A 25554-nucleotide genomic window follows, 5' to 3' on the forward strand; every position below is an offset into this window, starting at 1 on the left:
TCCTCGTCCTGAGTTTGCTTGTGGGTTTGCTCTAGGGTCGCGATTTGTGAGTTCAGTGTGTTTAGTCGGCGTGCGTTGTCTTTCTTTCGCTGTGTGCAGACCTTAATATAGTGACCCCGTATGACACATTTGTGTGCTTCCCACACTATCAGCGGCTGTACATCTGGGGTAGTGTTTGTGTCAAAGTACTGTTGTAGTGTTTGTCTGGCCGGGTCTGTGTCCCCTAGGTGTAGGAGCATGTTCTCATTTAGCTTCCATTGTCTTTCAGTGGGTTTGTACAGTGGTGATTGTATCTGGACAGTAATCGGGGCGTGGTCTGAACCCGCCATTAAGCCTATAGCCGCCTTACGGAGCAGTGGCAGGGCTTCTTGTGCCACAAAAATGTAATCAATCCGGCTGTAACGCCGGTGCACGGCTGAGTAATAGGAGTAGTCCCTGCAGTCAGGATTTGCCGCCCTCCAGCAATCGACTAGGCCACACCGAGTCAGAGCCCTCCCGGCAGCGCGTATACAATGACCTGGTATCGAGCTTTCCCCTCTAGAGGTGTCTAATCTAGCGTCTAGCGGCATGTTAAGATCTCCTGCTAGAACCAAGAGTCCTTCCCTGAATTTGTCTAGTTTTGCAAGAGTTTTGGTGAGGAAGACGTGTTGGTTGCGATTCGGGGCATAAAGGCAGGCGAACGTGTAAGATTGTTGTGCTATAGTCCCCTTGAGAAACAAGTACCTACCCCCCGGGTCTGGTCTTTGTTCAGTACATATGAACGGGATATTATGGGAGAATAGGATCGCCACACCCGCTTTCTTTTCATCTGGATGGTTCGAATAGAATCCCGTGGGGTATCTCCCGTTCTTAATAGTAGGTGCGTCCGCTCCCCTGAAATGGGTCTCTTGCAGGAACGCGACCGAGACACGCTCCGACCATAGGGTGCGTAGTATTTGGGTTCGTTTCTCGGGCACGTTCAAGCCTCTAACGTTATTTGACCAAAGGGTGAGCGGTGCCAGTTCATCTTTGGGGCCCATCCCCGGCTGCATAGGGGTTGGGGAGGGGTAGGGTCGTCAAAGTAGGGGGGGGGGGGGGTAGGGTATATGAGGGGGTGGGAAGTAAAGTCGGTTCGGTGTCAGTGGGGGGGTCAGTCCGTTTGGTAGGTAACAGGTACTCGCTTCGGAGTTAGTCGCCCCCCGGTGTCAAGTCCCCTCCGGGTGTGTCACCAGAGTTGCCTCCGAATAGTCGTGTTGCGCGAGTCAGTTACAAGGGGCACGTGGGTCGCCCGTACAGGTGTGTGCCTCCGTAGATGTTACCCTGCTCTCATGGATCCCAGCCCACTAATCAGGATTAGTCGGAATCGTTCTCATCGTTTCGGGGGACTCGTTTGGGGTCGTACCCCGTAATCCGCCTAAGTGCCTCTCCGGGCTGTAATGGTCCCTTGGCAGGTGCGTGTTATTGCGTTGTAGCCCTATGGTCCCCATGGGGACCAGATGTCACCCCGGGCTCCCGTCCCGGCCCTCCCTCCCCCAACCAACGGGAGCTGTAGGGTGTCCCTCCCTCCCGTGTGGGTGCGTGTGCGGTCAAATACAGTTTAAGACTGATAAACATTATAAACAATTTAAACCTTAGAGCGGTGTATAACATTTTACAACATACAATTTTCCCTTTAGCCCCCCTCCCCAGGGGTCACTTCTTTCCCACCCTTACATCATTCAGTAGGCCATGGGTCAGGCTGTATTGCCTACATACTAGGTTATCACTGGGTTTGGCAGGGTCTGGGGGGCAGCGCCTCCAGGCGAGAAATGGCTCATGTAGGGGTGAGTTCAGGAACTGTCCCGAGCCACTGCACATTGCTAACTGTTGGGCATGCATAGCGTGGTATGACCTCTCCCTCATGCTTCCCCGGGTGTTCCGTGTACCCATCAGAGCCCCCCGCCCCAGTTGTATGGTTCCCTCCCGTTACAGTATCATGCCCTTCTGGCCAGTTCCATAGGAGTAGGGGCCCAAAGTAAGGGGTCAAGTACATACCCAGAGGGTCTGCGGCAGCTCCGGATCAAATGGTTGCTGGATAGGCAGGCCAGTCTCCGACGTGGACCCGGGGGGGGGTAGGGCTGCCCGTCTAGGTGCGGTGGAGTGTCCTTGTAAAGGGCTGGGGTGTCGGGCCGAAAGCTGGTTCCCCACCTCGTCGGGTTTCGGCCCCAGGGTAGTTCATTCCTCATGGCTGTCCGGGCCACCCCGGCGGAATCCAACTCCTGTGAGGCCGGTGCCCGGTCTTTCACGTGGTGCACTCTGGCGCGTTGGTTGTCTTTCAAGGATCCAATTAGATACTGTTACTGCTGGGAGGCCTGCGGCCCGTAAGAATCGTGGGACGTCCGCTGGCCAGCGCACAATGTGCCATGTGTTGCCCACCTTCGCCTGCAGGCTAAAGGGAAATCCCCATTTATATTGTATCCGCTGATCTCGGAGCATGGTGGTGAGTGGGCGCAGGGCCCTCCTCGCTTCTAATGTGAGCACAGAGAGATCTTGGTATAGGGAGATGTGGGCCTCCATGTAGGTGAGGTTTTGTCGACTCCTCGCTTCCCTCATAATGTCATCCTTCAACGAGTAGGAGAGCAGGTAGCAGATGACATCTCTTGGGGGGCCGTCTGCGGATGCAGGGCGCCGCGCTCTGTGGGCCCGTTCAATGCCAAAGTCCGTAGGGGCCCTGTCCCCAAGGATGAGAGTGAACAGACCCCGTAGAAGTTCCGGTAGTGCCTCTCCGGCGGACTCAGGCAGCCCGCGTATGCGGATGTTATTTCTGCGTCCGCGGTTGTCCAGGTCCTCTAGATTTCTCCTAAGTTCCAGCAGGACATTACCCTGCCTGGTGGCTGCTGTTTCAGTAGCTTGGTGCCGCTGTATGTTTTGGGCTCTGTCTGCCTCTAGCTCTTCCACCCTGCGCTCCAGGGCTGTCAGGTCCCTCCTCACCTCCATTACCTCTTCTCTGATTGCAGTACGGATTTCTGCCAGTAAATCAGCTTTGTCCGACTTGGACATCATGTTTGCTGTGATCGTGGCTATGTCTGCCGCCATTTGAGTGAGGGATTCCCCTCTGGCCGGGCTGCACGTGGGGCTCTCAGTGGTGCGCTGTTCAGGCGAGGTCGGCGCCATTTTGGCTGCGGCCTGGTGTGCCCGTGAGTCTCTCGGAGTTCCGAGGTACCCGTCCATGGGTCCCGCGGTTCGGCTTGGCGAGCCAGTCTGGGAGGGTCCAGGGGTGTTCAATTTTCTTGATTTACCCATTTTGGGTCGATTCCGGCTCGAAAATCGGTGCTATAGTGTGCTGGGGCCATGGAGCTGCGGTTAGATGCGACCTACTCCATGCACGGTCCGGCCACGCCCCCCGAGATAGAAACTTTTTAATACAGCAATGTGCAGGTCAAAGGCCGCTTTTCCCTTCCACGTGTAAAGCCTACTCCTGTGTGTATGCATCATCAGACTCCACGGTTATAATGTCACAGCAACCTCCACAGTCAACTATATGTATCATGAACAACGCGCTTTGCCTCATTAACATTTTAATAGAATCTGATTCAGTCAAGTAAGGTAATGGGACATTTGTGTTTTTCCGTTTATTGTTCTCACAAAAACATATAAAAATGCTAAATTGCTATACATGGAAAAAATAAAAAAAAATAAAGCTTTAACTAATGTTCACGGCTTGCAGTCACACTAATTGATTATGAAAAAAATTTTTTTTTATATAGATGGTAATTCTAATTCTCATGTGAAATCCAGTCTCTTAGGCAACCGACCTAAGCATGCTTTGCCAAAGGATGGCGATGATATTTCCTTAGTAACAAACAAAAATATGTCGGCTTTAAATGGGCTACAGGTGCCTCTATACACACTAATTGAAAATGTACAAATATTAATAGCCTGCATGTCTTGCGTAATTAGAGACACACACTGTCCCAATGTAAGTTAGGGAACTTGTCTTATTAAAACTTACCGTCTATAAAAGATTATTTTAGGACAAACCGTCCCAAATAAGCAAACATTTGTAATAAATAAAAATATCTACACTTTTCTTCCTCTGATAATACTATGTAAAAAGAATTTCATGAATTCTATACTTAAAGGAAATTTCTTATCTACTTTGTCGCAATTAAGTTGTTATGCTGCCAGAAGGTCCCTGGCGCCAACTTACCCACCATTTCCAAATGGCTTAACCCAAAAGTTTTCTGTCCGTCGCTGGTCATCTCTGCCCCTTTAACATCTGTTTAAGTCCGAGACTTGAAAGGGAAAACCTTGGACTGGGCGCCTCTGATAGGCTGAGAGTATCAGTGTGCCCAGTCTGAGGAGTATTGTTTAAAGCCCCGTGGAGGGGGCAGATATGACCATCCCTGGACAGTGGTCTTTGGGATTAAATTGTTAATTAAACCTTTAACCCCTGAAGGTACGCTGAAGTTGTTATGGTGCCCACAGTGTTCCTTTAAACTATTTAAAGAAGAGACCTGATTGGTGAACTTGCTAATAACTCCTGCTGTCTTTTCTGGTGCACCGGCAATCCCTCTGTAGCCGCATCCATGCTAATATCACCCATCACTTCTTCACTTGCCAAACAGGGAGATGGGAGTCACATGGCTCCCGCTAGTTAATGCAAGGCACGTTATTGGCCAAGCTGTCTCCGGTCCAGGATGCTTGTTCCTGAATCTCATTCGTTATCTAATTATCACTCTGGATTCTTCATGACTTTGCAACATGTCTGCACCTTCGCCTTAGACTGACTAATGTCTGAACATCCAATTGCTGACCTAGGCTCTTCATGCATGCCTTAATACCACTAGGGACAGGTACACTATAGAGTTAGGAACACAGGTTTAGATTCCTAAAACTGTAGTGTTCCTTTAACTTTCTTCTTTATTCATATAATTTTATGTAACTGGCTAACAAAAAAAAAAAAACACATTAAAAAACTCATACGAAAGTTAGGAATAAAACCTTACTTCCCACAATATTTTATTGATAATATAATTCAGTATTAGCTAAAACATTATTCCTGTGTTTTTTTTACATGACCCATGATTAGTTAGTACTGTTCCCATAGTTACAGTGAACCTCCTAACTTAATCGAAGCCTAAATACTTTATTCACAGTCAGTTCGAGCTACAAGCACAGCCTATACTTTATTGCCAGAGAGAAAGACTTTAAATTCACACTCTGCCCACCTCCATGTAATTTGCTTTAGTAAAATGTGCTCTTTAAATGGTTTATGAATAAAATAGTAGATCGTAAAATAAAAAAGAAATTCTATCAGCTTAAATTCAATCGGGGTGTGTTCTAATGAGTAACGAGTCTCTACATTTAACATTAAAATCAGTGTAACTGTGTAGCAATCAAAAATGTTTCACCAGTAAAATAAAGGGTAAAGCTAAATAAAACGATCAATGAAATACAGTCTGTGTGAATGACGATAAAATAACTGAACCTTTCCAATATATGTGTAAGCTTTTTAGTTATTGTAACAATTTTACTTTAATAATACGGCAAAAAGTGTGTAACAATATCTGTGTCCTTATTATTTCCTATATTAAACATCCTATTAAAAGGCTAAGTAATACCATAATGTAATAGTCTGTTTAAAGGGGAGTTATATATTCTTAATAAAAAAAATAAAAAATACAACATGTTGAAATCATGATTACGATTATTGGCTTGCTATGATTGATGTTGAAGCTGCTCTGCACTGTCTGGGTTCTTTGCATATTTTGCAAAGACCACCGACAGTAACATGACCACCTGTAGTGTGGTGGCCCAGAAGTGCAGGGAAAGGTTAGTATTACTTACCTGAAGCTGTCCCTCGTGGTGGCCACAATCTTCATCTAGTGGATCCTCTTCAGTTCCAGGTGCTTCTTCTACCAGTGCTGTAGTCTCACGCATGCAATACCACGGGAGCCTCCATAGACAATTCTTAACCTAATGTCTTTTTCAAGCAATTAGTTCTGTCAGGCGCAGGAAATATAAGATAAGGTAGTCTCTACTTCTTCTAGGTATATCGTTTGACAATATTGTTAAATGAAATACAATGCCATACCCCTCAACATTGGTGTCCTGAGGAGCGGGACGCCCATGGAGGAGGGCAAAGGGGGGGACACCAGTGATGCAATAGCAATAGCATCCCTTGCTTTACATCAAGAGGGCAAACTTGTCTGAAAAGGGTGCAGGTCCAACACAAAATACTTGCAGGTCAGCCTGGAGTGAATGTACACCAGGCTACCTGTCAATCAAGCAGGCCAGCCAACTGAGGGCAGGAGCACGCCTAATGATACACTCCTGCTGCACTTTTTTGGGACAGTTTTCTGGTGTTCCCGAAAGTGAGACACCAAGGAACAAAGTCGGGAATGTCGGGACAGGACCAGAAAATCAGGACTGTCAGCCCAAATCGGGATGTTTGAGAAGTGTGCAATACCTGTATGCTTGCTCTGATCTGTCTGACTATGCCTTTGCTTGGATTTGACACCTGGACATGTCCTCTTTTCCCTATGCCCCATTAACCCCTTAAGGACACACGACATGTGTGACATGTCATGATTCCCTTTTATTCCAGAAGTTTTGTCCTTAAGGGGTTAAAGACCCCAATATCACCACTGACCCCCTGTACCTATTATCAACACCATGTCCTCCTATTGGTCATGCTTGTGAAAGTGTGCAACAAGGGTTTCAATGCCCTCCAGAGCCATGACACCTATATTTAACACAAATATTTATTTGAAACAATGTTTCACATTTTCCTCGTCATTAGCATTTTTTTTGACGAGGCTATGCGTGGTCTGAACTAGATTTAAAAGAAAATGAAGCATAAAGAAAAATGTTAACTCGAGTTCTAGGTGATTAGCAATGTTTTAGTCAACGAGGTAAATTCCAGAGAAACGACATTCCCCCTTTTAAAGTTATTTAGATATACCTTTTTTTGAAATTAAATCGAAAAACTGAAATATACTTTATCTGGTGAATGTCCCTTGGAAAATATTAGACAATACTTAAAATTAAATAACAGTATTACTTAGTCCATAAACTAAAAATTGTTCCAAACAATCAATTAAATAGCTCTGTAATTGGTGGACTCAGCGCAAGGAAACAAATTTCCCATCTGGACGACAAGTCTACGAAATGTACCAGCATCTGCCCTTTTTGTGTAATTTGACAATTCATTAGCTTTGATTAATTAATATGATACATTTTACCAAGTTAAACATTAAAATACTAAATTTTAACATCTTCTCCAAATCTTACCATCTATAAAAACCTCAATGAAATCTCTGGCATCAATACAGCCTTCATGATCAATCATTTCTAATCAATTCACTTCTGCCCAATAGTTTATTATGATGTCCACAGAAGCCATAAATGGCATGAGATAGATCGATCGATAGATTGATTGATTTTGGAAGATACCAGTACATTTGTGTTAAATATGATACAATACAAAAAATACACTTTTCTCTGTATCACTGGAATTTAGTTACAGTCCATGATAATTCATAGAGAGGGTAGTGGATGCATGGAATAGCCTTCCAGCTGAAGTGGTAGAGGTTAACACAGTAAAGGAGTTTAAGCATGCGTGGGATAGGCATAAGGCTATCCTAACTATAAGATAATGCCAGGGACTAATGAAAGTATTTAGAAAACTGGGCAGACTAGATGGGCCGAATGGTTCTTATCTGCCGTCACATTCTATGTTTCTATATATTCTCTCCTGTAGTACTCTAACAGACTCACTGTTATTTCAACAGGCAGGTCATGTTTTAGAACCTCCTTCTGAATGGATGGTGATGTCACCTGTGCAATAGTTTCTAATAGAACACTGTGTAAGAGCTATGACAAACATCTCCAGGTCTGCCTGAGATTAAAGGAACAATCTAACATTAGGGACACATGCCTGTATTCCTTATGATAGACATATATTGGGCATCCTAGATATCTCCCCCTCCCACCCCCAAAAAAAAAGTTTTAATAAACCATTTAACTTACTTTATTACCATCAGCACAAGTCGAATCAAGGCTTCTCTGTGGGAAGCGTTCAGCACCTTAGTGCAGCACTGACCCCGGAAGCACCTCTAGTGGCGGTCTGTGTGACTGTGACTGGAGGTGGTGATCTATAAAGGTAGGATTTACAATGCAAAGGCTGCAGGGACAGGTTATAGACACCAAAATCACTACATTAAGCTGTAATGGTTCTGGTGACTATAGTGTTCATTTAAGCATTATATGAGACTACAAGCACTCCATAAAACACTTCATATGTACATAGAAAAAGGGGAGAAACATGTGAAAGAAAAAAACAACAATAGTGTAAAATAGTCTCTATAATATCTAATAAAATCAGAACCCACATAGTGCTACATCACAGAAGAAGATCCGTAGAATGTTGGATAGTGGAACAGCAAGGAGAATCCACGTGGTGGTAAAATAAAGATATGCTTTTATATGTTTCAACCCTATGTGCATTTACATACGGGGTTGAGTGTTTTTTTTTTTGTTTTATTTTATTGAAAGTTTTGTTCAAAGGTTTTAGAAGAAATAGGGTGAAAACAGAGAGTACATTGCTAAGTCAAGGGACGTATACAATAACTAGGAGAATTCTCTGCATAATTAGATACTTGTAACAAAGCAAGTGTCTGCAAGGTATACATCAATAAAGAGCATGTGGATCACATTCGGTATCCCAATCATTTCAAACCATAGAGTGTGTGAATGGGTTACGCCTAAGAACCTGGGACAGCGTCATGGTGCACTGCATACTTCCTAGGTATGGTACATCAAACTCAAATTTACAGCAAACAGGGATATCCGCAGAGTTTTATAGCACCTACATTTACACAGTTTTAATTAAGTACCTACACCACTCACGTTATTTACTGATTAACTACTGGAGATCCATCTGCTCTAGGTTCTCAACAGACTGACAAAAGCATTAAAATAATTGGAAGCAACCTGAAGGCTTTAACTATACTCTACTCTCTGTGTCATTATAAAAACCTGCAGCAAATTTATACAAGACATAAAAAAGGAAAAAAATTGTCAATATGTATTGACATTTCACTGTAAGGCAATATCACTTTTTAATTCCCCAACTTTGTACTACGTTCTTAGAGATTATGGATGGCTCAACACAATTCACAAAACTCATTAAAATGACACTGTGGGTGCCCACACCACTTCATCTAAATTGATGTGAACTGGGTGGACTGTCCATGTCTCCTTAACCCTAGAAAAACTGCAATGTTTAAATTGCAGGGTTAAGATAGCTTCTAGTGGCTGTCTTCCAGGCAACCACTAGAGGCGCTTCCTGCAGGTTCACAAAGTTTATCTCCATGAAACAATGCTGGATGCCTTTACGCTTTGTATGAGGACATCCAGCGTCTTATAAATCCCCATAAGACAGCATTGATTAATTACTTTCCAATGGTGATGACCTAATTTGTGCACGGCCCTCGCCACACATTAGGTTCCCCCCCATTGCCATGACGTCGCGTGAGAACGACCTCAATCCAATTACCTTGGTGCTGGATTTAGGTATGTGAAAAAAGGGTTTGTAATCATTACATTGGCCGCGTGTTGGTGGTGGTGGAGGGGGAAATGCGGAGGCACAGTGATGCTGTAGTGTTAAATATATAGTTTTGAATTCCTAACACAATAGTGTTCCTTTGAAACCCTCCCAATGTCATTTAATATTGGTAGCCATTGGCGAGTGAAAATTCAGCCCTTGCCAGTAGAATATCACCATTGGTGCCATGAATACTCCACTGGCAACTATATTTTAAGGCCTGATTAATAGTTTGAGACTTGACTTGACAGAGTGCAGACAGAAATAAAATATAATGAATTGTAATGAAGTTTAACAAATACATGGTTTATTATTTTTGGATTCATATTATTTTTAACACGCCTAAAATGTGTGTTCAGTAGTCTACGTCCATTAGAATTCCACAGACTAAAAATACATTGTTGCCTTTCAGTTCCGTATTATTATAAACTATAACGACTAAGGCAGCACTACACATTTAAATTTAATGTGCTTTAACATTGCACTTATTATGCTAGATACTGTATATACTCGAGTATAAGCCGACTCGAATATAAGCCGAGGCCCCTAATTTTACCCCAAAAAACTGGGAAAACTTATTGACTCGAGTATAAGACTAGGGTGGGTAATGCAGCAGCTACTGGTAAATTTCTAAATAAAATTTGATCCTAAGAAAATTATATTAATTTCATTTTTATTTACAGTGTGTGTATATAATGAATGCAGTGTGTGTGTATATGAATGCAGTGTGTGTGTATGAGTGCAGTGTGTGTGTATGAGTGCAGTGTGTGTGTATGAGTGCAGTGTGTATGTATGAATGCAGTGTGTGTGTATGAGTGCAGTGTGTATATGAGTGCAGTGTGTGTGTGTGAATGCAGTGTGTGTGTATGAGTGCAGTGTGTATATGAGTGCAGTGTGTATATGAGTGCAGTGTGTGTGAATGCAGTGTGTGTGTGTGAATGCAGTGTGTGTGTGTGTGTATGAGTGCAGTGTGTATATGAGTGCAGTGTTTATATGAGTGCAGTGTGTGTGTGAATGCAGTGTGTTTATATGAGTGCAGTGTGTGTGTGTGTGAATGCAGTGTGTGTGTGTATGAGTGCAGTGTGTGTGTGATGCAGAGTGTGATGCAGAGCCTTGGTGGGGGGTGGGCATTTGTATTATTATTTTTTAATTATAATAATTGTAATTTTTTTGTTATATTATTTTTTTATTATTATTTTTTTTAATATTATTATTTTTAATATTTTATTTTATTATTATTATTTATTTTTTCGTCCCCCCTCCCTGCTTAATACATGGCAGGGAGGGGGGCTCTCACTCCCTGGTGGTCCAGTGGCATTGGCAGTTCAGTGGGGGGAGGGGGGCTGTCAGAGAGCACTTACCTCTCCTGCACTATGACCCCGCGGCTCTCGCGAGGTTTACACTGGGAGCTGGCAGAGGTGCTGGACGGAGCGCGGAGGAGGAGGGAGCTGACAGGAGCTGCAGGAGAGGTAAGCGCTCGCTGCCAGCCCCCTGTCTGTATTATGGCAATGTAAATTGCCATAATACAGACATTGACTCGAGTATAAGCCGAGATGGGGTTTTTCAGCACAAAAAATGTGCTGAAAAACTCGGCTTATACTCGAGTATATACGGTATATAATAAGACTGATCAAAACTAATATTGTCATATCTGCAGGGATTAATGTTCTCAATTCTGCTGCTAAAGTAAGTATTGACAGTGGCTCAACTGGCTTTTTGCCTCGGTTCTTTAACAAATACCATAACCACATAATATCTGTGTGGGGACTGTATCATTCAAAACATAAAATTTCACTAACAATTAAAAATGGGATTCCTGTAGCTTCAAAATTTGCTTTGGATGAGTTTATTGAGATTGGGAGAATGGGAAATGATTTGGGGTTTTTTTGTGAATATATTTTTATTTGACTTTTTCAAAATTTTCATAAAGTGAACCAACAGTGTGGACACTCCGGGGGAGGGAGGGGGGGTACTGTTTCCTATCCTGTCCGTCTATGGTCTTGTCTGTGCCGTATGATTTTTTTTTTTTTTTTTTTATTACATCGTGTTATATATCCAGAAATCCACCATTCAAGTTTTACGTCAGGTGAGTGAAAAAATATTTGGGGCTATTAAAAAGGACACCCCACTGCCGCATCCACACAATGCGGCATAGGGTAATAAATAAATATGCAAGATGTTATTTCAGATCACTTTTGCCTTAAAAGAACACTATAGTCACCTAAATTACTAAATAAAGCAGTTTTAGTGTATAGATCATTCCCCTGCAATTTCACTGCTCAATTCACTGTCATTTAGGAGTTAAATCACTTTGTTTCTGTTTATGCAGCCCTAGCCACACCTCCCCTGGCTATGATTGACAGAGCCTGCATGAAAAAAAAAACTGGTTTCACTTTCAAACAGATGTAATTTACCTTAAATAATTGTATCTCAATCTCTAAATTGAACTTTAATCACATACAGGAGGCTCTTGCAGGGTCTAGCAAGCTATTAACATAACAGGGGATAAGAAAATCTTAATTAAACAGAACTTGCAATAAAGAAAGCCTAAATAGGGCTCTCTTTACAGGAAGTGTTTATGGAAGGCTGTGCAAGTCACATGCAGGGAGGTGTGACTAGGGTTCATAAACAAAAGGGATTTAACTCCTAAATGGCAGGGGATTGAGCAGTGAGGCCGCAGGGGCATGTTCTATACACCAAAACTGCTTCATTAAGCTAAAGTTGTTCAGGTGACTATAGTTACATAGTTAGATAGCTGAAAAGAGACTTGCGTCCATCAAGTTCAGCCTTCCTCACACCTGTTTTTTGCTGTTGATCCAAAAGAGAAAAAAAAAAAAAAAACCCCGTTTGAAGCACAATTTTGCAACAAGCTAAGACAAAAAATTCCTTATTGACCCCAGAATGGCAGTCAGATTTATCCTTGAATCAAGCAGTAGTGTTCCTTTAATTATTTAATTAAATATACAATAGTGTTCCTTTAATTATTTAAAGGGGGTAATTAAGCACCATAAAGACTACAGCCAACCGCAGTAGGTATGGTGCCAGTTTTTTAGTGGTACAGACCCACTATTAGAGGGCCTTTGTCACCACACTGCCACTTACGCATATTTTACTACTTTTACCGACAGTGTGTGAATTTCATGGCAATCCCAACACATAGATAAGGTGAGATATCATAAGATAATATAAGCACTATTTTATCTTGATGGGAGGCGGAGCTTCTGTTGTCACGTTTTGTCAATTCTCACAGAAGTTGTTGGCAATGCAACTAACAAAGATGGTGGTACATACAAGGCAGAGCTTCGGATAATTATATAGTGGGTGTTTCCACATAGCAAGATAGATCTATTTTATTATGTTATTTGTAATATGTTGGTTGTTTTAGTTTTTATTTTCCCCCTTTTTTATTTTTTGTATTATTTATAGTCTAAATAATAAAAGTTATATTTTGAGCTCACATATGAATGCCTTTCAAATTTAAAGTGTCTCTGTCACCTCAGACTTACCTTTCTCTTATTGTTTCATCTTCCCTTACTTTTTTATAACCTGTTATTTTCTGATCTAATTTGTTCTTTAAAACTTAAGACAAAGTAGGGACTACTTTGAGTTATGCATTTTCCTACTCTTGGCAAACCTTGACAAAGGGTGGAGCCTAAGGCAAGCTTCACCCTTTGTTAGCTCGACAGACGAAGTTGAACTTGCCTTAAGCTCCACCCTTTTGTCACAATTGTAAAGCGTAGGAATAATGCATAAGACAAAGTATTCTCTTCTTTGTCTTATGTTTTAAAGAGAAATAGATCAGAAATTAAGAAAAGAAGAACCGATTCTGAGAGAGGAAGCAATAGGAGAAAGGCAGGTTTGAGGTGAAAGAGACACTTTAAAAAACTTTCAGTTAGTTTAAAGGGGCACTATAGTCACTGTGGCGAAAGTAACCTCACCACTGGGTTTTGGAGAGGCCTGCTTGACAGCCTCTTGCCCTGTGACTATGGCCCTTGGGGTGTGTAAAAAAACCAACATGTTTTATGGACTTAGTTCGACTGTTTTATTCCCCCCTCCCTCCTAGAACACCAGTTAAACCCTTAATACCTTGTTACATCTAAACACCGTCTGACCCAATAACTGTAATTTTGTTTTCCTCACCTTCTGACCCAATAACTGTCATTTTGTTTTCCTCAGAGGAGGAGTTGTTATACTGCATGAATACTGTTGCTTTGTGTGCCATTAAACAGATCTCTCCTCAGCATTGAGCCTCTGCTCATGCGTGAGGGGTTATGCTATGCTTGTGTCAACACCCTGCCTGGAAGGATTATTCACTAACTACTGGGAGAAAGGGAGCCCAAGACGGTCAGAGAGGGTTGGACCGTCACATTTGGTGTCTGGTGGAGTGCTTGGAGTCCTCGGCAAGCACTAGGAGCATCGATTGGCGGAGGTACTCGGTCAGAGTGCCAGTGGACCGTCACAGTCACCACAACAACTTTAGCTTAATGAAGCCATTTTGGTGAATAGATCATGTCCCTGCAGTCTCTCTGCTCAATTCTCCACCATTTAGGAGTTAAATCACTTTGTTTATGCAGCCCTAGGCACACCTTGCTGCATGTGACTTAAACAGCTTTCCTAAACACTTCCTGTAATGAGTCATCTAATGTTTACACTTCCTATATTGCAAATTCTGTTTTAGTTAGAATTTCTTATCTCCTCCTCTGTTGCTAGCTTGCTACACCCTGCAGGAGTTTACTGTATGTAATTAAAAGTTTAATTTGCAGAGCAGGAGATATACACTTTTAAAGTAAGTTACATCTGATTGAAAATAAAATAATTTTGTTTTCATGCAGACTGTGTCAGTCACAGGCAGGGGAGGTGTGGCTAGGGCTGCATAAACCGAAACAAAAGTGATTTAACTTCTAAATGGCAGAATACCGAGCAGTGAGACTTCAGGGGCTGATCCATACACAAAAACGTCTTCATTGAGCTAAAGTTGTTTTGGTGACTATAGTGCCTCTAAGAAAAGTAGCCTACAATAGAGGTAAAACCATACATTGTGTAGCTATTGATTTATTTATTGATTTGGGAGCTGTCTCTAAAGAAAAACTTAGTCAGGATAGGTAGATTTGAGCAGGTGTAGATGTTAGATGATTAAGACAATGGCATCTGATTGATGAAAGATAGTAATTAAGACCACTGGCATGGGCTTGTACTTGCCAATGAATGCAGGCATGGAGGGCCACGTGGTCCCCATAAGTGTTTATAAAAAAGATGGAGTACGTAACATTCCATGGGTTCCCTTCTGGAGCATCATAGTCAGCGTTATCAACAAGGACTACCAAAGAGAATGCCGATGTGAGATGCACATTAAGGCAGGTTTCCGGATTTGCGTGCTGATGGAGCCATAGTGGTATTGGCAGTCCAGCTAAGCAGAGAAAAAATGTAATAGCCGATAGATTTAATGATAAATGTGGATCCAGCAGCTTGACTACAACCTTGGAAATCCAGTGTACAAGGTCAGCGCTCCAGTTTCTCATGGGCAGAAGGGATGGAGAACTTGGAAGAAAGAAAGTAGATAAAGCGATTGTCCAATCGAAGAGAATCATGTGGCCTCTAGGCCTGAGGGGAAACTAAACCATCCAGCACAATGTTTGGGTGTTCACCAATCAAATATTTGATTTGATATCTTGGACTTCTCAGGCCACACTGGTTTTATTAGTACACTGTACTGCCCAAAAAAAAAAAAAAAAATGTAATCACTATATACACCCATGAACACACCATGCATTTATTCATTGGTGGTATTTCTATAAACAGCATGCAAAACCTGCAGATCTATTGTCTGCAGCATTTGCAAGCCCTCCCCTTCTTCCCCAGCCCGGACATTCTGTGGCTGTCCAATCACAGATTTCCCATTGTATTGTACAATGCTATCATATCCCATCTGAGAGACTGTTTTTCTAAATTAATTAATTTTGTAGCCTGCATCTGCACTTTTTCTAGTGCCATAATATCCCTCTTTAGAACATGTGCCCAAAATTGCACAGCACATTCAAGGTGTGGTCTTACTATGGAAATTAATGCCCCTATTTATACATATACCTTACTGGCCTTAGCAACGGCTGATTGACATTGCCTATTCTTGCCAAGTTTGTTCTCTATAACAATTCCAAAATCCTTTTCGTGTGTTATTATCCCTAAATCACTACCGTTTAGGGTGTAAGTTGCTTGTTTATTCTTTACCCCAAAGTGCCTAACCTTTATCTACATTAAATTTAATCTGCCACTTGAGTTTCATCTGACATTTGGGGAGAGGGGGAAGCATTGGCACTTAAAAAAACAAAATAAAAAAATTCTAGCAATTCTGCTAGCAACATGTATATGTTAAATATTAAGTTAAGCATAGCATGTACCATGACAGGTACACTTTAACCAGTCAAACTATAGCAGATATATACTACTATATTAATTTAAATTCTGCAAGAAGCCTTGATTTGAAAAAGCTGTGTTTAGAAGGAATGAAGCACGCTTTCTTGCAAATCATGATTACAGAGGCTACTCCATGACAGAGTTTGCAATCAGACGTTCCCATCTATAGCTTGAAGTAAAAATCAATGGTTTGAGATGTAAGCTTGAGAACGGAATGATTCAAGCAAGAAATTAATCCAAGCATCTTGATAATCACCTTCTATTGATCATCTACTTTACTCTGATTGCTAAATTAATTTGCTTTGTAATGCTTGATCTTCGGAAAGTGGCTTAGTATTACATTCAGGCACTTATATAAATATGGGTCATATTAACAGATTCTGTGTTATAATAATTATAAACTACTCTCTTGTACGGTGAGTGTGTGTATGTGGGTGTATATATATATATTTAACGTGCAGTTAGGCAGTTAGGGGATTCGCACACTAGAGTTTAAAAGTAAAACATACACAAGTACACTTTTACTGACAATACGCTATATCACGACAACTATATGATCCAACACACAGAACTATGTAACATCTACATAGAATAGAAAAACAGACAGAACGTAAACCGGTCTTTAGAATGGCTGGGTTAATACGTTGAATAGATAATAGTCAAGGGAAAGCCGAGGCCAAGGGAGCCGGAAATACACAAGATCGATAAGAAAGCCAAGTCAGGGAAACCAGGAATTAGAATAGTCAGGAATAGCCAAAGTCAAAAACCAGGAATATCAATAACAAGATGATGAAAACGCACTCTCGGATACCAGGAACAGAAACCACGACAGGGCAATGAGCTAAGGTATTCTGGGGTTTAAATACCCCTCCTTGGGCTGTGATTGGTCTGAGCTTGGCCACTGACCCCAGAACGTGTGTGTGCGTTGACATCGTGACGCATTATTTTTGGAAGCAGGGCTTCAAATGGAAGCGACCTCGCGGTCGGCGATATTTTGGATCCCACGTGTGAAGGAGATGGATGCCCCAATGGTCCAGCCGAGGGGCCGTGACACACACTGACACTTCAGACATCCATACACATCCCACCTGTAATACTGTGTATGGAACATAAATTGCGTAAAGGACCACTAAAGATACTTCATCTCAGTGACATGGTTTGGACGCAGCGGACTTTAGTTTTAGCCATGCAATGTAGAACATTGCAGTTTTGTAGTAACGGCAATGTTTCCATTGCAGAATTAAAGAGACACATTAGGCAGCAAAAATTGTCCATAGTTTCTAGATGCTTGTATGTCAATATAATAATGAAGATTAACTAGTTTAAATGGCTTTGAAATCGACGACACACCTCGCAATTAATAAGGCCGCATATCCAAAAAGCAAGAGTCAATAAAGGCTCTAACAGCAGGGATGTAGGAGATCTGCTGCCGAGCTCACAAATGGCCGCATGAGACAAAATGGCGCTTTTACATGACCCCTCTTCTTACTCCTTGGAGAAATATCCTATCAATCCTGGTGAGGGAGCATTATTTGGCCCCAGGGCCGGTGCAAGGATTTTTGCCGTCCTAGGCAAAAGTAAAGTTTGCCGCCCCCCCCCATGTGACATCACAATGCCCCACCCATATGATCTGCCATGTTAACTAACGCCAGTGCTGCAGTGCCGCCGTGTTTACATTAATAGGCCTGCAGGGACAAGCTATAGACACCATAACCACTACATTAAGCTGCAGTGGTTCTGGGGACTATAGTGTTTCTTTAATGTGAGGTAAATTAGAGATTAGTGCCACGAATAATATACTAGATTGCCTACTTACAACCAGATGAGGATGATGATGGGCTCTAGCTGCAGTCTGGCACCACTGGTCTGGAGTAGAACAGGATCTCTGGAGGCTGTTTGTAACTGTGGTCACAAAAATCAGTGTTCTGGGAGAACGTGAAGCAGCTCCCTTTTTGGGGGGCCCTTTACACAGCTCAGGGTCCACCTTCATGTTCCACCAATGAGTTTGTTCACAGGGGGTGGAGTGTGTAGGGGATGTCCTGATATGTGTGTAAGGAATGCATTGTGTGAATCTGTGTTTGTATGTGTAAGGGCTGCAAGGTGTGTTTCTGTATATGTACGGGATGCAGTGTGTGCGTCTGTAAGGGGTGCATTGAGTGTGTGTAAGGGTTGCATGATTGTGTGTGTGTGTGTTTTTCTCCCCCTCCCTCCCCAGTCACTCTCTTTCTCCCCCCCCTCCCTCCCCACTCTCTTTCTCCCCCTCCCCACTCTCTTTCTCCCCCCTCCCCACTTTCTTATTTTTTTTATTTCCAGATTTTCAGTTTTAAGCTAAATTTTTCAAGTCAGTAGGCAACTTGCTATTTATTATTTATTCAATAAACTGATAAATTAAAGAAGTAAAAATACTTTATAGTATGTATGACCAGTGTTTTCTATTTGGGTTTTTTTCACTCAAAGGGACATTATAGGCACCCATACCACTTAATCTCATTCTCCCAGTCCCACCTAGTCCTGTAATCTAAATCAGTGCAGTTTTGAAGAAACTGCAATAAATTACATTGCACGACTAAGGATGTCAACTAGCACTTCCTGGTGGGTAACTGACATTTGGTCCCCTAACTCAGTGCTCCCCAACCTTTTTATCGCCGCGGACCGGTAAACATTTGATAATTTTTCCGTGGCCCGCTTGTTTTGATTTAATAAGACAAAAAAAAAAAAACAGTCACATATATTAAAAAAACACGCAGACACATACATAGTCAGAAAATCACAAACACAGTCACATAAAGACATAGACTCAAAATTGTGTGTATGTGTGTGTGAGCGGTGCAGTGTGTATGTGAGGGTGGCAGTGTGTGTGAGAGTTGCAGTGTGTGTGTGTTTGGGGCGGTGTGTGTATGGGGGGCAGTGTTTGCGGGGCAGTGTGTGTAGTGTGTGTATGGGGCAGTGTTTGGGGGCAGTGTGTGTAGTGTGTGTATGGGGCAGTGTTTGTGGGGCAGTGTGTGTAGTGTGTGTATGGGGGCAGTGTTTGCAGTGTGTGTAGGGGGCAGTGTGTGTATGGGGGCAGTGTGTGTAGTGTGTGTATGGGGGCAGTGTTTGGGGGCAGTGTGTGTAGTGTGTGTATGGGGGAGTGTTTGTGGGGCAGTGTGTGTAGTGTGTGTATGGGGGCAGTGTGTGTAGTGTGTGTATGGGGCAGTGTTTGTGGGGCTGTGTGTGTAGTGTGTGTATGGGGCAGTGTTTGGGGGCAGTGTGTGTAGTGTGTGTATGGGGGCTGTGTGTGTAGTGTGTGTATGGGGCAGTGTTTGGGGGCAGTGTGTGTAGTGTGTGTATGGGGGCAGTGTGTGTAGTGTGTGTATGGGGCAGTGTTTGTGGGGCTGTGTGTGTAGTGTGTGTATGGGGCAGTGTTTGTGGGGCTGTGTGTGTAGTGTGTGTATGGGGCAGTGTTTGTGGGGCAGTGTGTGTAGTGTGTGTATGGGGCAGTGTTTGTGGGGCAGTGTGTGTAGGGCTGTGTGTGTAGTGTGTGTATGGGGAGTAAGGAGGGTAGGGAGGCTTTTTTAAATTTATTTAATTAAAATTAATATATTCATGTCCCCCCTCCCTTCTTACCTTTACTGGGAGGAGGGGGGACATTTCTTAGTCCCTGGTGGTCCGGTGGGGATTCCCTGGTGGTCCGGTGGTGGTGAGATGAACTCTAGCCCAGTTACAGGGCTAGAGTTCACTCTCGCGAGATTTGGAGCGTTGCCGTGGTTACCGCGGCAACGCTCCAAATCTCGCGAGAGGAGGACCCGGAGGAGCTGCAGGTAAGAGCTCCTGGGTCCTCTCTCTCTCCCCTGCCGGCTGTCAGCACAGTGCCTGCAGACCGGGGAGGGAGATCTCTGATCTCCCCTCCGGTCCGCAGGCACATTGCAGGGCTGGCACTTGGGCAATGCCAGCCCTGCATTAGCCGGCAGGCTCGCACACCCCACACCCCTGGGCGGCCCGGTACCGTTTGATCCACGGACCGGTACCGGTCCGCGGCCCGGGGGTTGGGGAACACTGCCCTAACTGACATAAGGATATCCAGTGTCAGTAAAATCTCCATAGGAAAGCATTTAATGTTTTCCTATGGGGAGGGCCTAATGTGCTCACAGCGCTCACCGCGCATGCCCCCCACCGTTTGATGAGGTTATTGAAGGCGGAGTGCCAACCAAGTCCCAAGGGAAATCTGCACTGGAATCGGGTAAGTTGCGGGGCGAGGAAAGAGAGGGTTAGGTAAGGGGGGGAGGGGGGCAGGGGCAAGGGGGGTAACCAGATGGCTCTATAGCATTAGGAATTCAGATTTGTATTCCTAACACTATAGATTTTGTTTAACTCAGAATTGTAGCAATTAAAATACAAATACTGCGGGCTAATGTAGCTGGTCTGGAAAAAGAATCTCTAACTCAGCTATAGTTTTGGTTTTTAGCTTCAGTTTTGGATTTGAATTCACTATAATTCAGAGTTTAGTAAAAAACAAACAAAGCAAACCTGTGTTATTAAGATAATATAATGAGCTTATATTTTTATTATCGGCATTTACATAGAAGCAACTTATCCTGCAGCACTTTACAATATTGAATTATATGTCCATATAAACCTCTGGGGAGCTGAACCATATCAAGAAAAAAAACATGTAATCTTAAAGCTATAGTGTCCAGGTAACTAGTCAGATTATTGCCCCCTTCCCCTCCTCAATGAAATAAGTAAAGCCATTTATTCCATCGCCATGCCAGTCTCTGCCCTGCTCCCCCTCCATGGCTGAGGTTATCATTCTTGATGATCTCAGCCAATCCAATTGTTTCTCTATAGGGAAGCATTGGGAAGCTAGTGCACGTGCTCTGTAAAACGCCATGCTGTGCCAATCACATGCGCTCTATAAGCTGCATTTGATGGAATAAAAAAGTCTGATTTAGTAATTCAATGGAAGCTCCTCTAGCGGCTGTAAGGAGGTGTATTAACATTGCCGTATCTACTGAACGGCGAAGTTACAGATTGCAGGTTTAAAACTAAAGTGCCTCTGTCCTCAGACTGCTTCATTGAGATTAATTTGTCTTGGTGCCTTTAATATGTATGAAAGAGAAATAAATCCATCAAAAAGTATCCACTTTCAATTTAACCCTTTGATCGTCACAGCTCTGGCAATCAACGGGTTAAACTTGTTAATAGCATGCCTTTTTCAATCAAGCTTTAAAGGAACACTACAAGTGAACTGTAGTGGTGATGGTGCCAGTAGAACTCTGGCACACCGCAATGTAAGTAGTCAAGCAGTTTGCAAACGTTTGACAATTAACCTGCGGTCTGCCGGGTGCAGGGATCAGCTGATAATCTCAGTCAAGAGCTGGCGCTGCATGGCAGGGTTTAGTTCAGGAGCCACACAGGAGCTTCTGCCTCTCAATGGAGGAAGTGGATGGCACCTGGCAGGTCCCAGGTAAGCTGTTAAAACTATTAGCAAACAGTCTGAATTCTTACCTTGGAACGCACAAGGGCACTCCTGGCACAATAACTATTACAGCCAGGGCTGGACTGGGGATACAAAGCAGCCCTGGAAAAAAAATCTATGCCAACCACATAAGTCATTGCGCCATATATTGTCACATGTAATATGTAAGGCTATGTCTTGCCACCCCAGATGATTGAGTAACGCCAGATGCGACTAAGATGTTGGTCCATTCCACTGTCCTTTCTCACCTTGACTACTGTAATCCGCTTCTCAGTGGTCTTACGTGCTCCCAACTTGCGCCGTTACAGTCCATAATGAATGCGGCAGCGAGGCTCATCTTCCTGTCCGCCCGCACCTCCCATGCCTCACCTTTCTGTCAGTCCCTACATTGTCTTCCAATAAAATATAGAGCTCAATTTAAAATTCTGGTTCTTGCTTTCAAATCTCTACATAATGCTGCTCCCACCTATCTATCCTCCCTTATACACAAGTATGTCCCGTTTAGGCCCTTACGATCTGCTGAAGACTTATGACTATCTTCTGTCCGTACTCCCATCTCTGATGCTTGCCTTCAAGATTTCTTGAGGGCTGCACCGTTCCTGTGGACCTCGCTTCCCTCCTCTGTTAGATGCTCACCCAGTCTCCACTCCTTCAAAAAATCATTAAAAACCAACTTCTTCATAAAAGCGTATCAATTAAACTGTTAATAGCTCCTGACTGATTCCTCTTCTGCAACTGTCACTAGTCTAATACTATCCTTACCTTTTTGTGTCATTTTACCCCACTCCCTCTAGCATGTAAGCTCATTGAGCAGGGCCCTCAACCCCTCTGTTCCTGTGTGTCCAACTTGTCTGGTTACAACTACTTATCTGTTCGTCCACCCATTGTAAAGTGCTGCAGAATTTGATGGCGCTATATAAATATCATAATAATAATAATAAATATATATATATATATATCAAATATATATTGCTTTTTCTAATATAAAATATTGGTCATAAACGTTTAATTATACAGTAAGCATACTCACATGCAGACACAGACAATCTCACTGACACACACAAGCTCACTGATACACAGCCTCATAGACAAACAGTCTCACTGTTTTACATAAGCTCACATAAGCTCATTGAAATAAAAACACAAGCTCACTCACTAGCAGGCACACACACACACACACACACACACACACACACATGCAAACAAGCTCACTCACTAGCAGGCGCGCACACACACACACACACAGGTTAATGTAGTGGTTCTGGTGTATATAGCCTGTCCCTGCAGGCTTTTCAATGTAACCACTGACTTTTTAGAGAGGTCTCTTCATTCATTAATAGCGGAGGTAACCAGTCGGGTTACCCAGGGTCTGCTACAACCTGCACTACATATCTTTTCCATAAAAGAAGCCCCAAGACCTTGGAATCCAGTCTCATGCAGTACTTCACAGAGAAGTCAGAGTACCAAGGTAACATTGTAGTTATGGTGCGACACGACCCGGGGGATCAACCTTTTAGCCACCCCTGTCTTAGAGAGACTCCTACATAATCCATGGCAGTGACAATCACTAAAGCATTGTATATAAATTTCTTTCATCTCAGATTCTATACAGCAATATGGAATGTATCACCACCCAAATCATAAAACTCAAACTCAATGGTGTAATTCTAAAGGCAGACAATAAATGCTTCTAATTATTAATGAATGGCTGCGGCTCCTACCTGTTGGTGTCAGTACCTACAGGGTAATATTGTGACCAGCTTCCCTCCCACATACTCACACTGAACAGATAGGATGGGATTATCAGCCTGGGTTTTACATGGGGATTCTCATTATAAAAGGCACTAAATGCCATACATCCCTATAACCTGCACAGAAATCCCAATCTGCACACACCTTTGGTGTAGGGATGGGGATTAGCTCTAAGAGACTTGAAGGTAGAACCTAGAGGGTTACATTTCTACAAGTCAAGTCCATTACTGCCACATAAAAAGCACAATATAACTAAACATAACACAGCAAAGTAAATAGAACCAAACAGTATACATTACAATACATCCACACTGACATTGCAATGCAAGCAAGAAAAATAAGACCAAACACAGCAATACAGCAAAACACACAAGCAAATAAAACACAATAAACCACATTATAACCAAACATCATAAACTACAGGGCAACAAAACAAAATGCAATCAGATACAATGCAGCCAAACTCAACACGACCAAACAACATGCCATAAACCACAATAACACAACACACACAACACAACACGACCAAACAACATGCCATAAACAAAAATAACACCACATACAACACAACACAATCATAAAACATTCACACCCAAACAGAACATGGGGTTAAGATCTGGTCTGGGTTAAAGTCTGGTTTTGCCAATTTAGCATCCCTCCTCATTCCTCAGTATAACTCCCCCCACACCATGGCTGACTGAGCATACTGAGAGTTACAGTACACAGAATCAGCTTGCATGTCAGACGTACACCAGTTTATTGCTTTTGACTCCCACAATTAAATAAAATAACTTCCCCCTTGGCAAGCCTTGTGCTGTCAGGCTGCACACATCATAAAGTGAATAAAGTACAGTCTGTGTGTCCTTACCTGGTATTTAAATGCCCCTCAATGCAGTGTGGGTTGAGGAAATCCCATGTCAGTCCCCAAGCAGTGCAGAGCTCTCTTTTCCAGGATCCAGAAGTGATTTGGGGTTTCTAGGAGGCTGGCTATTCCCCCTGTTAGCAGGGCAGAGGGAGGCAGTTTGGAAGCAGATTTTGGGGGTTTGCAGGGCTGTCTCCCAGTGGGGTCAGTGGCTGATGTAGGACTCCTAGCATTGCAGATACTGAGCCTCTCTCTCTCTGTGTGTCTCCTGCAGCTGTTCTGCAGCCCAGCGCCGCCTCCGCTTCCACCACCCACCGCCTCTGCAAGCCTGTGCCCAGGAACCTGCAGCAAGTGGCAAGCCAGGACTGTGCCAAGGAGAGCTTCCCCCTCCACCCCCTCCTGGGGATGCAACAGGGATCTGGGGGCGGCAGAGGCGGCCAGAGCCAGCAATAAAGGCAGGGGGGTGGGGGGACAGAGAGACACCCCCAGTTCTGGCTACAGAGAGCTCATTGCAATGGGACTTACATATGTGATACAATGTTTCCGTTTGGGATGAGAACTGGGGGGCTACCTGCACTAAATAATCCCCCCAGTCCAAATATAAATGGCTGTAATTAGTGCTGCTAATTAGGCACTAATAAGAATAAACTCCATGTGCAGCAGACTGCAACCCTCATCATCCAAAGGCAGTCTTTAAAGTAATTATATATATATATATATATATATATATATGTATTTTTTTTTTCAATTAAATTATTTTTATTAAGTGAATGACATCATCAAACTTTTTATTATTTATGATAAAAGAACAACGTATAGTAAGCAACATATGAAGTGACTATAACAACATAACTGTTGGTGTTATAACAGGAATAGGCTGTCTCTTGGGGTCAACAGGTATGGCAACCTTAGGAAACTTGGTGTTTGGAACCTAGTGGCTAAGTTATCAGTAAGTACTAGGTAAGTACCGGCCTCTGAGCAGGAGGTGGTCAGTGTAACGGATCACCTGGCACCCCGACTGGGTACCTCCGTTGAAGGATACTCCTAGTGCTTACAGAGGGCTCCAAGCGCTCCGCCAGACACCGCAACCACTGTAGACCCCACGAACCGCCGCAGCTTGGTTGGGGTCTCGCCGTCTCCTACCCACCCTGGACCTACGACCAGGCTCCAGGTTCCAGTAGGTGAACCTCTCCTCCAAGAGAGTGAAGCAGGAACAAGCTCTTACAAGAGCTTAGAAGTGATTAGCCAAGAGAATATGCAGATCATAGCAATCCCTTGTAGTGATATAGTGATTCCCCCAATAAGAGACAGGACTCTAGATTGAGGGTGAAGTAGAACTCATGTTTAATGGCAGGTACTCTGCTTTTATGCAGTGCTCCCCTGCAAGGGAGACGCCCACAGGCAATTAGGCATTAACCAACCAGATAACGGTTACATCCCACAGATTCCCTCCCCTCTGCTTGGGAGATAATTGAGTTTCTTACTGTATCTCCTCAATTATCT

The 25554-nt window shown here is 43.3% G+C and overlaps 1 protein-coding gene across 1 annotated transcript in view; it reads right to left on the minus strand.

Annotated features, from left to right (window-relative positions):
• The window catches only part of ANKRD34B (ankyrin repeat domain 34B), a 77059-nt gene extending 52648 nt beyond the window's left edge, over positions 1-24411 (minus strand). The window contains exon 1 of the mRNA XM_063456772.1: positions 24058-24411. The gene's annotated coding sequence lies outside the window, so the exon portion shown is untranslated. The remainder of the gene's footprint in view (positions 1-24057) is intronic.
• Between the last annotated feature and the right edge of the window lie 1143 nt (positions 24412-25554).

The sequence above is a fragment of the Pelobates fuscus genome, chromosome 5 (genome assembly GCF_036172605.1).
Source record: "Pelobates fuscus isolate aPelFus1 chromosome 5, aPelFus1.pri, whole genome shotgun sequence".
Taxonomy (NCBI): domain Eukaryota; kingdom Metazoa; phylum Chordata; class Amphibia; order Anura; family Pelobatidae; genus Pelobates; species Pelobates fuscus.